At 47.3% G+C, this 16401-nt stretch overlaps 1 long non-coding RNA gene across 4 annotated transcripts; it reads right to left on the bottom strand.

Moving 5' to 3' along the window:
* Positions 1-413: 413 nt before the first annotated feature.
* Positions 414-2011, bottom strand: LOC119089451 (uncharacterized). Of its 4 annotated transcripts, none has more exons than XR_005093146.1 (4): positions 1934-2011; positions 1411-1604; positions 1100-1229; positions 414-586 (listed from the first exon to the last, which is right to left on the bottom strand). It is a non-coding gene; the product is annotated as an uncharacterized LOC119089451 (long non-coding RNA). The 4 variants fall into 4 exon arrangements; XR_005093145.1 differs by lacking the exon at positions 1934-2011 and adding an exon at positions 1836-1897; XR_005093147.1 differs by lacking the exon at positions 1934-2011 and adding an exon at positions 1756-1804.
* Between the last annotated feature and the right edge of the window lie 14390 nt (positions 2012-16401).

Raw genomic sequence — 16401 nt, 5'->3', positions numbered from 1 at the left:
AATGTGAACAAAGGGATGAAGACAGTGCGAATCAAGTGACCCTCGTTCTTCACATCACTCCATAAACTAGAATACAATTATTGTTCGCACTACAAACATTCCGGCCTGGCTTGCATGTAACTCAAAGCTGAGGGAGTGCCATATGACAACCGACGGCATGTTGCAACTTCAACTGACGACTGCCTTCAACTTTAGATTTCATGCTTTTCTTGCCCATTTGGAACTGCATTAATCAACACTGCTCAAAACACTGGGTTCTCAACCAATCATCAACATAAAATCCCTGCCATCCACTCTGTACTCCAGCACCTGGCCAATCGCTCGGCCGGTCAGCTCCAGGCAGGTCCACCATCCCGGCCATCCCCCACTCACAACAACGTGGTCTCGGGCCGCGGCGGCGGCGCCGGCTCGGCCGCCATCTCGGCGAACAGGTCATCCAGCGGGTGGGCGCGCCGCGGCGGCCGGCGACGTGGCCCAGCTGGTGGCAGGCTGTCCAGGTAGGTAGTGGGCAGGTGGCACGTCTCCAGCACAGTGCGCACAGTCCGCTTGAGGTCAGGCTGCAGCGCGATCCGCACCTGTGACGCCGCTGTCGGCACCCAGCCATCACTCATCCAGCAGACCAGCCACATGGCATGCACTCTGTCTGGAGGGGCTCAGGGGATGGGGCCTTCCATCTCAGAGGGCTCAGCTGTTAGGGGTGTAAGTGTGCTAACTGAAGTCACGGTTCCTCAAGAAACTGATTTTCAGATGAATTCCCACAGGAAAGTGCGGATGAGCAAATGGCCTGCTCAGGACAACATGGATGAGTCATATTTTTTTAAAACTTCCTTGGCAACATGCATGCAACACAAATGTTGTCACATCACTTCTTGTCCTCTTGCATATTCTTCCTGCATATCATATTGCATATGTATCCTCTTCAGTCACAGGGGCATTCAATGAATTCTTACTAATGAGCAAAATCATGACAAAATAGTGTCAGCACAAAATTATGTTGGTTATAAGTGAACACCTATTTCTACTTGCAAGAATTTCTCAGAAAAATACGGCTTCCAAAATGAAGTATTATAGCATTTCTATTATCCCGGAATGCAATTACCTTGGCTTTTCTCACATTTCCTATCAATGTCACGCACAAAAAATGTGACAGTGCTCTCAGTCACCCTCTTTGAGTTCAGAAGCTTGTCCAGGTGAGCTTGCAAAAACTGGAGAGAGCCTTCATTGACACTCTGAGAACACCAAAAGGTTGTCAGTTTGGCATGGCCAGCATATCAACTAAAAGAATGCTGGAAAAAGATCAAATGTGCTCCTGAATCATTAAACAAGCTTAAAATCAGGTTATTTGCTACCTGCCACTAATGCAATACTTTGTGATTATACACACATAGCATAACTCGTGCTTAAGCTCACCTTTTGCTCAGGGTGGCGGTGGAACAGATCTGGATGCACCACAAAATAAAATGGCCTCAGAGCGTGGGCAATCTGGGCGGAGCTCAGATACCGTATGCATGTTGTGCTTTTTGGGTGGCAATGATGCAGGAGAACCTCAGAAGCGAGGCTCAGCATCTCTTCAACCTTGGTCACCGGCGAATGGTAACGTTTATCTGTGGATAGGATTGATGATTTTAGGGTGATGTCCGCCGCGGGGGAACCAGGTCGTCGACGCACAAGATAATTGTTGTGATAAAAAGCAAGAAGGGAAACAAAGGTGGGCTAACATGTCACAACGAAAAGAACATGGCCCATTCTGCTGACAAAGCGCTGAAAGCGAAGTGCAGCGGCACAAATTGGAGCCCTCCGCAAGCAGTTCACTTTTTTAGAAGAAAAACCACTACCGTGAGCATTTTGCGCACAGCATCCCAGCGAGCACAATCGGCTAGCGTCAGCAGAATTGCTCCAATTTAAAATAATGTAATCCAAACGAGGCACATACCGGGAGACCCATCCAGCAAGCAAATTAATCGTTGTGGGCTTTGATGCTCACAATACTGACATGACAGATTGCCTATCATTCTCACATAACTGCGATGCGATATTTTTACGATTACGGGAAGAAAGCAGTAATTTACTTTTTAGAGTACAGGCCGAGGATCAACATTAAGGATGTACCAAAACGGCAACGCATATACCAAATCACCGACATACGAAGCTCCCAATCAAAGATATTCTAGTTTCAACACGGATGCTTCCAATTTTGTTTTGATGTGCTTATCGCTTTAACAATGCAAGTTTTCATATGTGACATTTTAAATAACAGCACAGACCGAGGCAAAGTCAAATTTCATGACACGCTTATTGGTGTAGGGAACCTCAGACAAGAATCCGAATTATAAAATCCGCATTAGTGGATAGAAGCACAACGTGCGGGAGTACCTGCTGAACCCACAGGCCGAGCCAGGGGCGCATCCAGAGGGAGGGGGGGTTCGGGTCCACCGAAAACCTATTGGCTGCGAGGGGCCCATAGCCGGCCGAACAGGTGCAGTTCTTTACACAAAACGCAACAAAACTGGGTACCTCTGGACTTCCAGGCGACCGAAAACAGCTGTACGCGAAAGTGAATGGCCTATGAGAAGTCAAAAATTATTGAATGATTGGAAGAGCTGTTAACTGGAAATTTTAATCCCCACTGCACTGTCTGGGGACCCCATGCTGTTTCCGGGGGGCCTATATGCCCATTTGCAGGATCATTTCGGTTGTTGGGGAGCATTCCACGTTGCCCTTCATTTCCTTGCATTTGCTCGGAGGGCCCTGCACTGTTGTTGGGGCCCTGTCTGTCAGCGTTCCGGGGCATTCTTGTCAATCACGGGCCCTTCTACGGATTCTTTCCATTCTCCAGAAAGGCCCTGGGAGCTATAGCCGGCATCCCATCCCATACCTGCCGGGGTATTCTCTGTTGCTCAGGGCTCTTCACGTGGGTCTCGGTTAACACGTGACACTTGCGATATGCTCCCTGCACTCTTGTCGGGGCCCCATATGATGGCCTGCTTGGGCACACGCAGTAGTTCGGGGACCCCGACACTGGGTCTTGGGTATTTCTTTTCCGAATCGGGGGTCTACGCTCTTGTGGGGAGGCCAATCTGATAACCTGCTCGGGCACATTCGATCGCTCGAGGGCCCTCTACATTGGGCCTTGGGCACGTGCTATTTGAATGGGGCCCTACGCACATGGCGGGGCCCCTCTGTTCGTCTCCTCTGCCACACTGGATTGTTCGGGGACCCTGCACATTGGCTCGTCACGTTTGAACGCAGGGCCCTCTGCTCCCACCGGGGTCATCTGATCACCTGTTTGGGTACACTCCATCTTTCAGGGGCTCTCCGCACCGGGCCTTCGAAGGTCCTACGCTCTTGCCGGGCCCCATCTGTTAACCTACTCGGGCACACTCGAATATCCGGGGGTCCTCCACATTGTGACTTGGGTACTTCCTAACTGAATGGAGGACCCCACGCACTTATCGGGTCCCCATCTGTTTACCGCTTCTGCCACACTGGATTGTTCGGCGGCCCCATATATTGGGTCTTCGTGTCTGAGTTTAAGGCCCCACACTCCTGTCTGGGCCACCTGATAATCTGCTCGGGTATGTTCCGTCTTTCGCCCTTCGCACTGGGTCTTGGGTACTTCTTATTTAAATGGAGGACCCCACGCTCTTGTCGGGCCCCTTCTGATAAGCTGCTTGGGCACATTTTATCATTCTAGGGCCATTTACATCCCATACATGGGGTTTTCGGTGCTTTCCATTCGAATGAAGGACCCTACGCTCTTGTCGGGAGCCCTTTTTGTTAACCTGCTCTGACACAATGCATCATTCGGGGTTCCTCTGCATTGAGTTTCAAATACTACCTATTTGAATGGAGGGCCCTATGCTCTTTTTGGGAGCCTTATTTATCAACCTGCTCAGACACACTCGATCATTCGGAGGCCCTCTACATTGGGTCCCGGGTACCTCCTATTTGAATGGAGAGCCCTACGCTCTTGACGGGGGCTCTACATGTTAACCTGCTCGGGCGCATTCGATTGTTCAGAGCCCTACACACTGCGTCGTGAATGTTTCTTATTTGAATGGATGGCCCTATGTTCTTATATATTCCCCATATATTCAGCTGCTCGGGCCGTTGGCGGATGCAGAGGATGGGGGGCACAGGACGATGTCCCATGGACCATGACAAAGGGACCTAAAGGCTCCGAATGGGCCCATAACCGGCCGGACGGACGCAGTTTTCTTACAACAAAATTGGATGCCTTTGGGTCTGCAGACGACCAAGAACCATTGTTTGCAAAAGCAAAGAGTTCATAAGCAAACGAAGTTCATTCTTCGCTGATTGAGAAAGTGTTGCTTGGGGAAAATGGGGCTCTATGTGCTCTTTGGTGTTTAGAGGCATTATGCGGTTGGTTACCTGGCCCTATATGTCAACTTGCCGGGCCAATCTGATCGCCGAGAAGCATTCCACGTTGCCCTTGCTCTCTGCATTTTTTGGTGCGGCCCAGTGTGTTGTTGGGACGCTATCTGCCTCCATACCTGAGCACTGTTGATCCATCAGGTTTTCCTCCACGGATTCTTCCCAATCGCCCAAAAGGCTCTGTACACTTTCCGCGGTCCCAGATGCCAGGGTACACTCAGTTGCTCAGTGGCCCTTCATATAAGTCTCGGGCCCTTTCCGCTTGCTTGGAGGGTCTTGTGCTGTTGCTAGGGCTCTTATAAGGTAAGGCATGGAGACATTCGATGCCCAGGGGCCTTCTATTTTGATCGAGGTCTCTCTCCCTTTGGTCTCATTTGTGGAGGACTCTTCACTTCTATCGAGGCTCGTGTTGTTAACCTATCCGTGCACCCTTGATCGCACAGGGGTATTAATTTATGGTCTTAGATCATTTCCCTTCGCTTGGCGGGTCTTGTGCTATGGCTGGGGCTTTATATGTCAGCCTGCCGAGGTACCACCGTTCGTTTAGGGGCCCACCACGTTGGTCTTGGGTTCTTTTTGCTTGTTATGAGGACCTCATACTTGATGACAGGAGCCACTTTGTTTGCCTCCTGCGGCGCCCATGATCACTCACGTTCCGTCCCTACTGGCCTCGGTGCCTTGACCTCAGAGTAGAAGTAGAATATGCGCCGATGAATTTTTACGCGCAATTGCCTAGCGTAATTCTACATGCCGCCGATGTCGTATATGTCGTTTCCATGGGCTATTGAGTGTGTGACACTTACTTTTCTAGTGCATCACGTTCTTAACATACGTTGAATGCTAGGATATGCTGCACTCCTTTATAAGAAAGGAAAAATTATGCATTCGTCATCAGCCATCAGTTGATTACATCTCCCAGCCGGCTAGCCGTAAATACCTAAGCTAGGAATCAAGGCTATGCTTAGTTTTGATGGTTGTTAGCAGCAAACTCAAGTTTATTTTGCATGTTGTTCCAAAACAGTTAGCCTCAAAATCACAGCATCGAAAATGGTCTATAGGAAATGAGTGAGCTCTATGTGTACGCATGCATAGCACGCATAGCTTCATAGGGCTGTCCAGAGTAAGATGGGCTTTCGTATTTATGAAATAAATGAGTAAGTTAATATGTATGCATATGTATGCATATACACACGTATATATATATATATATATATATATATATATATATATATATATATATATGAAAAGCAACAATGTATTTCGGAGGGGGCCTCAAACTCCAGGGGGCCCTACAATGTTGCGTGGCCCCTCCCCCTCCCCCTCCCCCTTGACGAAATCCTGGATCCGCCCCTGGGCCGAGCACGTGAATCCAATTCAAATGGCACACACTGGTGTGAGATGTTACGGCATGTTGTAGGCACGGATTGTAATAACGCCTCCTTAATTAAAGAGTGCACCTCTTGCATTTATCCAATTGGTGGCGCCTGCACACCGCTCAAACGTCCAAATACATGACCTACCGAGAAAACATGCAAACAGCTGCCTTAAGGAAATGAGCCAAGCGCCAGAAACCGAAGACCGAACTGAAGTTCACATTTATGGTACAGTGCACACACGTTTTTCGATGCAGTGCACCTCAGACACGAGTCCAGATAGCGCGTGTTTCAATTTTTAGTTACGAGAGCACCATGCCAAGAATGTTTTTGAAGTGGCAGCTTCGACGCTTTAATTTAATTTACATGGCTCGCACACTGGTGCGAGGTGTTACGGCATGCCGCGCGGATGAGCTGCAAATGTGCTCTCTTAGAGTAACGCATCTCTTGTATTAACCCGTTTGCATGGCCTGAGTATTGTTCAACATATTTATTTACAAGAGCAACCACTTGAAAGCATCTTCAAGCCTCAAACTTGAAATAATGTGGGAAGTGCACTATTTTAAGAGAGTGTTACTTTAGTACGTCTACAGGACATCTTATGATATTTCACACCAGTGTCTGAACAACATGAATGTTTATTCCGGTTTGTGTGGCATGCATATTATTTTGAAGTCCAAATACATGCCTTACCAACGCAAAATGCGAACACGCCTGAACGGCTTATCTAAGGAACGCAACGAAGCATTAGAGAACGAAGACAGAAACAAAGCCCGTGTTCATCGTGCGGTACACGTACGTTTATTGGTGCATTGCATCTCGGGCGCGAGTTCGGATAATGCAGTCCACGAGTATAACACATAAGCACATCCTGCAGACAATGTTTTCGAAGAAGTACATCTAACACTTAAATGCAATTAATATGGCTCATACAGTGGTGTGAGATGCTACGGCGTGTCTCAGAGACAGTCTGCAGCTGTGGCTTCTTAAAGCAGTGCAACTCCTGTCTTAATCCGGTGCGTAAGCAGTGCAACTCCTGTCTTAATCCGGTTCGTAAGACCTGAATATTGTTATGGTGTCAACTTCGATGCTCTAATGACATTATGTGCAAACATGCATTTTACGGAAATGATTGAAGCGCCGGAAATCGAAGACCGAACCGAAGTCCAACATTATAGCACGATACATCAACGTTTATAGACGCATTGTACATCAGGTACGAGTTTGGATTATACCGTATGGACTTATTAGATGAAGCACTAGGCCCAACACATAAATCCTGGTCATATTACTCGAGCCCTAATGTGAAGCTTATAGAATGTCTTATAGACATACTATAGTAACAATGATAAAGTAGTGCACCTCTGATACCATCTTAGGTTTGATGCCCGAACACACTTCCAAATGGTTGCTCCAATGCTTAAACATTATTCGGGGCTCACGAATCAGATTCATACGAGAGGTGCGCTACTCTAAGAGGACACAACTGCAATCTGTCTGTACGGCATGCCGTAGCACCTCACACCAGTGTGCGTGAGTTATAATAATTGAATTAAAATGTTGTATCTACTTGATATTCGTTAAGATAGTTACTCTCTGATGCAGTTTTCGTTGCGGGCCTTGCTCACATGATCAAGATATTCAAATAAGCTGAGATGAAAATAATAATTTGCATTCCCTTTTAATACATCTAATGCTTTTGAATCGCATTATCCGGACTCGCGACCGAGATGCACAGCACCAATAAACGTACGTGTACCGTACAATGAACGTGGTCTTTACGGTTCAGTCCCGGACTCGCGACCGAGATGCACGACACCAATAAGCGCGCATGTACCGTACAATGAACGTGGTCGTTACGGTTCAGTCCCGGACTCGCGACCGAGATGCACTACACCAATAAGCGCGCATGTACCGTACAATGAACGTGGGCTTTACGGTTCGGCCTCGGACTCGCGACCCGGATGCACTGCACCAATAAACGTACATGAACCATACAATGAATGTGAGCTTTGTTCGGTTTCCGTTTTCTAATGCTTCGTTGCTTCCCTTAGGTAAGCTCTTCGGGTACTTTCGCGTGCCATGTAGGTCTGACATTTATTTTGACTTCAGAAGAGTATTCGGGCCGCGCAAACCGGAATAATACAAGAGGTGCACTTCTTTAAGAGGGCACTTCTACAGCCTGTCCGTGCGACGTGCCGTAATGCCTGACACCAGTGTGAGCCATTCGAATGTGTCCGGCGATTGCTTCAACAGATATTCTCGGCGTGATGCCATTACATCTAGTAATTCGGACTGTTCTATCCGGTCTCGTGTCTGAGGTGATCTACACCAAGACCTAAACGTGCTATGAAACTGGACTTTGCTTTGGTCTGTGGTTTCCAATATTGATTTATTACCGCACGGTATCTGTTCGCACACGTTGTCCATGGAGTATCAATTTGGAAGTATCTTCAGCCCTCACGACTTGAAATTGTAGCATAAGAAGTGCATTCCTTAGGATGGTGGGTAAGGGTACGTTAGTTTCTAGGTTGTACATGGTGTACCATAAACTGTCAGGTATTTAATTCAAATAACTTGCATTGCTTTGAGTGTTACGTTTCAAAACTGTGGTGCTGTTAAAACGATAAGCATTTTAGAACGAAATTCGGACAATGAATTCAATAGACTGGTAAGTGTCCAGTGATTCATATCTGGCGTGCGTGAGCGCAATTTCCAATTATAACGACCGTCAATTGGCTCTCAATCAATAGTGTGCGAGGTACGGGGCACAATCAACCAATGGGAACTGAGCAATGTATTTACTACAAAGAGAAATTGCGTCGTCGAGAGCAGACTATTCCACCGAAAAGCATACCAGCATTACACCAATGAGCTCATTTCACCATCTCTAATGCTTCAATATCTTCAAAATTGAAACGTGCTCTTTAAATCTCCATCCTCACCCTGACGTTAGGACTGATGCGAGGATAAAGAACGCAACATAAGGATCCAGTGCTGAGTGGTTTTTGCAGCAACCAGGTATGTCATATAACGTGACTACCAACCAGGCTCCCTGTGGGTCGGAGGTATGGTGAGTTAGAAGAAAGGGGCCGTTGCCCAGCCTCCCCCCCCCCCTTTCGACCTCTGGCACCATTTATCATGGCGGCGAATAGAAATAAACGATACAAAATCACGTTTGTCCATAAATCTCTATCGAACTTTCGCCACCATTAAGGTTGCATTATCTTCTCTAGACTGCACTATTACAAATAAAGGATATATACATCATTGTTCCATCTAAAATACTGAGATGTCTTGACATGGCCTATTTAATTTGTGTGTCTGGAATGTTTAAAAGCAGTTTCTCCCTCTATAGTGTGTTTGTCCACACGTGTTGTGGGAACACTAAGTGCAGTATTCCTAACACTTGTATTGGATGACTTCTTTTAATGTTTTTCTTCCCTGTTGCGGAAAGGGAAGGCTCACTGCTTTAGTCCTAAGCAGGGCTAGACTGGCGGATCATCTTTTCCATAAAAAGCCACGGCACTTTGGTTTTACACGGTTCCGCGTTGAAACCTTCTCAATGTGTTGCGCCCGTTAAATTTAAAAATTTCCCCTAAACAATCCGGTTGTTGATCCTACATAGATTCAGACTTCAATGAGATCTCACCCTAACATTTTCAATTTAAGCGTAGATTTCGTAAGTTTGTTGGGATAAGTCCTTTGTATCATATGGTACATATATATATATATATATATGTGTGTGTGTGTGTGTGTGTGTGTGTGTGTGTGTGTGTGTGTGTGTGTGTGTGTGTGTGTGTGTGTGTGTGTGTGTGTGTGTGTGTGTGTGTGTGTGTGTGTGTGTGTGTGTGTGTGTGTGTGTGTGTGTGTGTGTGTGTGTGTGTGTGTGTCATTACAACATTTCTTACGTTTCAAATCCGCCAACTCACATTCCAAACTGGTCAGGCCTACTTAAATACCTCTAGTTGGAAACAGGTGCGATGCATTCCATTTCATTCTAAAGTCACGTCTGTTCCAGTCTGGCTTCGTTCGGGCATTCAGGCTGCGTATGTGTCATGCTAAAGAGCACAAAGTTTGTAGGATTCCGTGACGTCATAACCCACATCAGTCGACGGCTGCGCCACACCAGTCAGTACTAATTTCTGTGCTGACCTTGGTCGTCGAGCGCCGCCGCACAGGCAGAATTTCCGCCGTTAAAGTAATAAAGGGAAAAGCCACTTTGGACGTAAGGCACCTACATGTGGGTCCAACGGTTATAAAAATGCATTACTATGTTTCCTTGTACGAGACATGTTTCGATACCAAGAATGCACGGGTCTTCAAGTAGAACCTGTAGACGTGGAAAACGTAAGACCTGCACAGAGGTACAAAATGTTTGGCAGGACCAGCCCCTTTAAAGACAGTGTGCTCAACTGCATTGTTACCGAGGTTGGGGCCACGATCCCTCGTCCACCACCTGTGGCCCACCTGAAAGCAGGTAGGTGACCCAGTATTTACTTTGAGCCATGCCTACGGCTTTTTAAAAAAGCACAAGTTTTTTAGGAAAGGTTTTGAAGAACATAACCATAAAGATGGTGCACATATGAGGTATTGGCAAGAGTACCTGATAACCATCCCTATGAAAAACGGCGCAGATGTGCGCCAAGCGCCTCCAAGGCGAGAACATTACAAACATGTATCGCGCGTGGCTTTCTGGGCTTGTCGGTATAACGTAGGACACCGCTTCTCACACTCTTCAGGATGTACGGAACTATAACGATCATGGTCTCCGTAAATCACGAAATGTGCTCTCAAATCCTCAAATCACCTGCTCCGTCAACGAACCACTCCCACCACGCACAGCATGACGACATAAAGCAGTAAGACACAGTTTTTGCGCGGGCAAGTTACCCTGGGTCACGGGTAGGCTGTAAATAACGTGGGTGGTAGATTCAGTGACTGTGGGAAATGTGGACAAATTGATCGTTGCTTCCTCTCATCCACACGCAGTTGGGACACAGGGAATGTTCAGAGATGAAAGAAACAAAGTGTGCCCGCGTTTCTGGAGTGGAGCGGCAGTGAAACCGTTTCATTGAAAGCAACTTAGTCTTTTTTAGCCTTAATCTTTTCAAATTGACGTGCCCGAGAAGTAAATGCAACTTTACTTCCAAAAATATCCACTACCATAGCTGAATAACCGTGACATAGTAGTGAGCTATGATGCAGGTAGTAAATAATGCATTGCCCATCAGCGATGAGTTTCTTTGCGGACATAGGGGTAAATCTGCTTTCAGGGTGCTCATGGTGCTTTTACCCGAAAAAGGTAATGTGTCTCGTTAATGCTGAAAAAGTGGGTCGAAATGAGTTTAAAATGTAAAAATCAACCATGTTTTCATGAGAACTTTCAGTCTGTTGCGGAATCGAATGATGAAAACAGTTGCATCAGAAGGGTCGTGAGCCTGCGCGCTCCCAGTCGCAAGAGCAAAAACAGCAGTGGCTGGGGTTGCAGTCTCCATAAAAACTAACGACGCCGGCCACTGCAGGTCACACCAGGCGATAGGGGAGCGAGAACAGCAGTGGCTGGGGTTGCAGTCTCCATAAAAACTAACAACGCCGGCCACTGCAAGTCACACCAGGCGATAGGGGAGCGAGAACAGCAGTGGCTGGGGTTGCAGTCTCCATAAAAACTAACAACGCCGGCCACTGCAAGTCACACCAGGCGATAGGGGAGCGAGAACAGCAGTGGCTGGGGTTGCAGTCTCCATAAAAACTAACAACACCGGCCACTGCAAGTCACACCAGGCGATAGGGGAGCGAGAACAGCAACGGCTGGGGTTGCAGTCTCCATAAAAAACAAACAACGCCGGCCACTGCAGGTCACACCAGGCGATAGGGGAGCGAGAACAGCAATGGCTGGGGTTGCAGTCTCCATAAAAACTAACAACGCCGGCCACTGCAAGTCACACCAGGCGATAGGGGAGCGAGAACAGCAGTGGCGGGGGATGCAGTCTCCATAAAAACTAACAACGCCGGCCACTGCAAGTCACACCAGGAGATAGGGGAGCAAAAACAGCAATGGCTGGGGATGCAGTCTCCATAAAAACTAACAACGCCGGCCACTGCAAGTCACACCAGGCGATAGGCGCAGTGCGGACGTGAACGATCGTCGCGAAATAATGCTTCTTAAATTTTCAAAAAATAAATGCGTGCCGTTCAAGTTTGGGCTCGGGCACATTTGAAGAAGTTAAAGCTATCCCCTGGGCAGATTAACAGTTAAGGCGGCACAAAAATTAGAGATTCAACGTTTACCCCTTCAGTCTAACACCTGATTTTCGTCCCTCGTTTGCCACCATTGGGTGTTTAGTGTTAGCCGCGAGGTTGACGCCTGCAGCCCACGGAGACTACAACGCCGGGCGCCGAGTTTGGGTTGTTGAGATTTGTGATCGTGCATGTTGAAAACGGCGTTACATTGAGTAATCATCAAACGATTCTGGCTGAATGTGGAAATGGGTGCCCTAGTCCAAACCTTGACTGAACCTTGACAGTTCCGTGAATTGGCCCCCCCTAGTGCTCTACTCAAGGGGGCCGTTTTCCCGAAAATAAGGATTCTCATTAGTGCTGAACAAAGCAGGTCAAAATGGGTTAAAAAAGAACAAGGTCATCCTACGTTTGCCTGGCAACATTCATTCTTTCACAGAATCAACAAGTAAAACAAATTACACCGGCCACTTTTGAGACGCTGCGCTCGCAGTCACAGGAGCAAGAACAGCGATGGCCGCGGTTGCAGTTTTTATGAGACCGAGCGGCGTTGACCACTGCAAGCAACACCAGGTGGCGGCGCCGTACGCGCGAGATCGGCCGTCCTGTAATCATGCTTCCAAGTCTTTTAAAATCAGTTTGCGTCCTTCAAAGGTCAGGATGGCGTATTTTTGCAACGTGAAGTTGTTCGCTGGACGGGTGGCCAGAAACAGTAACAAGAAAAATAGAGATTTTACATTTATACTTCCTTACATTATACTTATAACCGATTCGCGAAACGAATTAATAAGACAAGTTGTGACTGTGCGCTAGCAATCTTGGGGGCAGGAAACATTACGGTCGTATTGCAGTTTCTGTTAAACCAAAAGGCGTTGGCCGCTACAGTTAACACCAGGGGGCGGGGGACGGGGCGTGAAAACGACCGCCGTAAAATAACGTCTCCGGAAGTCTTTCAAAATCAATTCTTACTGGTCAAGGAATAGACTGGGTTATACACCTCAATTTTATAATTTTGAGGTCGTTCTCTGAACAGATTAACAGCATCAGCAACAACAAAAAAGCTCGTACAACTACTCTTCCATTTCCACCACCAGATTCCAGCACCACTTCACGGCGCTGCAGCTGCTAATGCTTTCCTTTTATCTGTCTAAGGGTCACACAGGGGAAAGATCCGCTAAGAGCGCCCTCTAAGTGTGCGAACTGGTGTTCAAAGGTACGTTCACAGCGCTCAAACATACTTCTTTCCGATACTTCTTCATCGTCGTCTGTTTATTGGCCGCCGCCTGGTAAAGCCGTGAGGCCGACGCCGCGCGGCTTATGGGGACGGCATCGCCGGTGGCGTGGTTCGGTTTCTAAGACGTTTCTGAAACGTGCGTGTGCTCATGTTGATAATATATGCTACACGATATTCACTAAGCAATTCTGACTGAGGGTTGAACATTCTCGGACAAACTAGTGTTGCCCATTGCTGGCTTCACTTAGATCTACCAATCTCATACAAGTTGCTGGCCTCATGTAGATCTACGGTCGACGTCCACGGGTCCTTAATATCGCTGTAGATCCCCTCATGTTCTACATCCGTGTGGGTGTTTTGAACTGGAATAGGCATGCTGAAGACAATTCGGCGCAGTTCAAAGTTCTGCCCTCCTTAAGACCTAAACCTTTCTAGTTTCTTAGCCACACGCCCGCGAAGATGTGCAGACTATTTTGGGGGGCTATTTCAAAATCATGCAAACATTCATAACGCCATGATAAAGCCATTCAAATCCTGCCGTTGCGTTAGCCATCAAAGCCAATAAAAATATGATTGTCGAGGCGTTCATATCTGGTGTTCGTGAGCACCACTTCCAGATATAACGGCCGTCAATTAGCTCCCAATAAATGTTGTACAAGGTAAGACGACGTAATCAAGCAGTAGCGCATTTAACAGTATGTAATAAACAAAGATCGTGCTGTCTAGAGCAGTCTTTTCCACTTAAAGTATACTAATAGCTATAAGCGAGTATATTTCAGCACACCTCATGCTTATTTTGGTATCTTCAAATGTGGAGCATTCCCCTTTAAACGAGTATCCCACCTTTATTTGTACTTTTCACTTCTTGTTGGATCAGCCGCGCACCACTTAATGCGTAATACCAGCTTTCTCGAGATCCGTCTGAATAGGTCAGGACTTCGATTTAAAGTAGCCTTTCCTGCGGGAGAAATCTCCTTTGAATCCCTGCTCACCCCTGCAACAGCAGTACATTGCATTTGCCTTGTTTTGTTTTTTTACCAACGTGCGTTCTGTAACATTTGCAATACACTAAGATATCAAACTATGTGTGTAATCAGTGCTACATAAGCTTGAAGCTGTTTTGAGACAAAAAGACTTGCGGACATCAAGCTTTTACCCCGCGAGTTCAACGAAACGTTATACTATGGCTTTGATTCCCCCCCCCCCCCCCACACACACACACACACTTATGGCGTTTACCACAGGGGCTCTTTTCGAGGCACACTTTGGTTTCGGGACTGGGACTATGACATCGGTGACGATCACACCAGTGACGCACCGGCTCAAAAACTTCAACCAACGCGCTTCTCGGCAACAAGCCTTGCCACCGGCTGCGGCAATGCAAACGTTCTTTTATTCGCACCAGTAGAGGTGCGCGCGGCGTTCGCCATGACAACGGTGGTCGCCACTGCAGGGAACAAGCGGAATGCTGTCACAAAGTGTTGACAGCGTTTGGACTCGGAAATAATACGCATTAATACTTGTCTTGACCGTGCTGCAGTGGCATTTCCCAGCACTACTATTAGAAGTCCAATGGTTTCACCTGAGTACGTTTTCATTCTCCCTTTAAGGTGCTGGTGACGGCACCCCTGGTCCAGTAGCTGGCGGAGCCGGTGTTGGTTGAGGTGAGGACGGGGAGGGGGGGGGGGGGGGGGGAGGGACGGCTCTAGCTGTACACTTGGTGGCGGCGGTACTGTTTGAGCAGCTGACAGTGATGGTGTTGGCTGAGGTTCTGCATGGTCTATATATCTGCACCTCTTCTTTGATGCTCCACTGTTCAGTGATTGCGCTTCTTACATAGCCGTCATTTCGAAAGGATTGATGCACCGGTCTAGGCATCGCTGACCGCATTTCCTTGCTGGTACAGCATTTGGTGGAAACATGTGTTTCGTCAATATGACGTTCTTTCATCTCCTCTAGCCCAAACTGCATTACTTTTCACAGTCACCTGATCGCACGCCGCAAGCTGTTCGGGTGGTAAGCAGCATATTATATGGCAAGTTAAGGGTGTGGCCTGATCGCACGCCGCAAGCTGTTCGGGTGGTAAGCAGCGTATTATACGGCAAGTTATGGGTGTGGCCTGATCGCACGCCGCAAGCTGTTCGGGTGGTAAGCAGCATAGTATACGGCAAGTTAAGGGTGTTGCAGGCTCATTTCGTTTCTAAACAATATGCCTTACATGGCGAAGACTGTTACCGAAGACAGGATACGTAATGCACTTCATTTCCACGGAAGTCTGCTCCAACGCGGGTGCACCCATGATACCTTAAGTGAATTTGATCAATGGAAGCAACAGACGACCGGCGTGATAGAGCAGGGCCAGATAGCCTACGATTTAAGGCTTTTTAAGGTTTCGGAATTGAGCCCTTTCGACCAGACATGATCATTTCAGGGCTATGGGATGAAGGAAAATGGTTAACGATGGGACTAACGTGCGTGCGCCTTGGTGGCTAACCGCCGAGCCTACCCGGTCGGGGTCCCCTTCCCACGGGGCTCTCGGCCCACTCGTGGCTGACGCATGCAGCCTGCCCCGGACAAGCGGGGTGTCGCGAGGACGCAGGATGAAGCAACATTCATGATAAAAGGGACGGGATGACCTAGGATTTCATTAAATCATCCGCTCTTTATCGTCGCGTTTTCCGTCGGCATTATCTCTTGCTGGTGTGACAAATTTTCTTAACTCGAAGGGTCAATATTTCAATTTTTTTGATTTTCTTAACTCGAACTGTCAATAGACGTTAGCCGTGGAAAATCTAAAAATTCTAAGTAAATTGATATTTCATTACGTATATAAATTTACTAGATATTGTATAAATATCTAGTAAATATATATATATATATATATATATATATATATATATATATATATATATATATATATATATTGAAGGACCATGGCATGATCGTAGATAAATGTGGATGATCGGTTGAAGTTTTACGAGCGAACGGTGGCAGCCTTATTAAAAGCTTCGCAGATGCTGGCAGGCGCGAGGCGCTTTTAACACATAATAAAGACCGAAAATGTCGAACCTTTAGTATTTTATGTGTTCAGTCTTGACGCTGCGGACTGCAGCACTGCCACAATGGAGCCACTGCCACCCCTTACTCACCTCTCAGAGG

This window comes from Pollicipes pollicipes, unplaced genomic scaffold, assembly GCF_011947565.3.
Source record: "Pollicipes pollicipes isolate AB1234 unplaced genomic scaffold, Ppol_2.1 Scaffold_3087;HRSCAF=3621_pilon_pilon_pilon, whole genome shotgun sequence".
Taxonomy (NCBI): domain Eukaryota; kingdom Metazoa; phylum Arthropoda; class Thecostraca; order Pollicipedomorpha; family Pollicipedidae; genus Pollicipes; species Pollicipes pollicipes.
The sequence above is the reverse complement of the archived record's forward strand: the minus strand, read 5'-3'. Positions and strand labels throughout refer to the sequence as shown.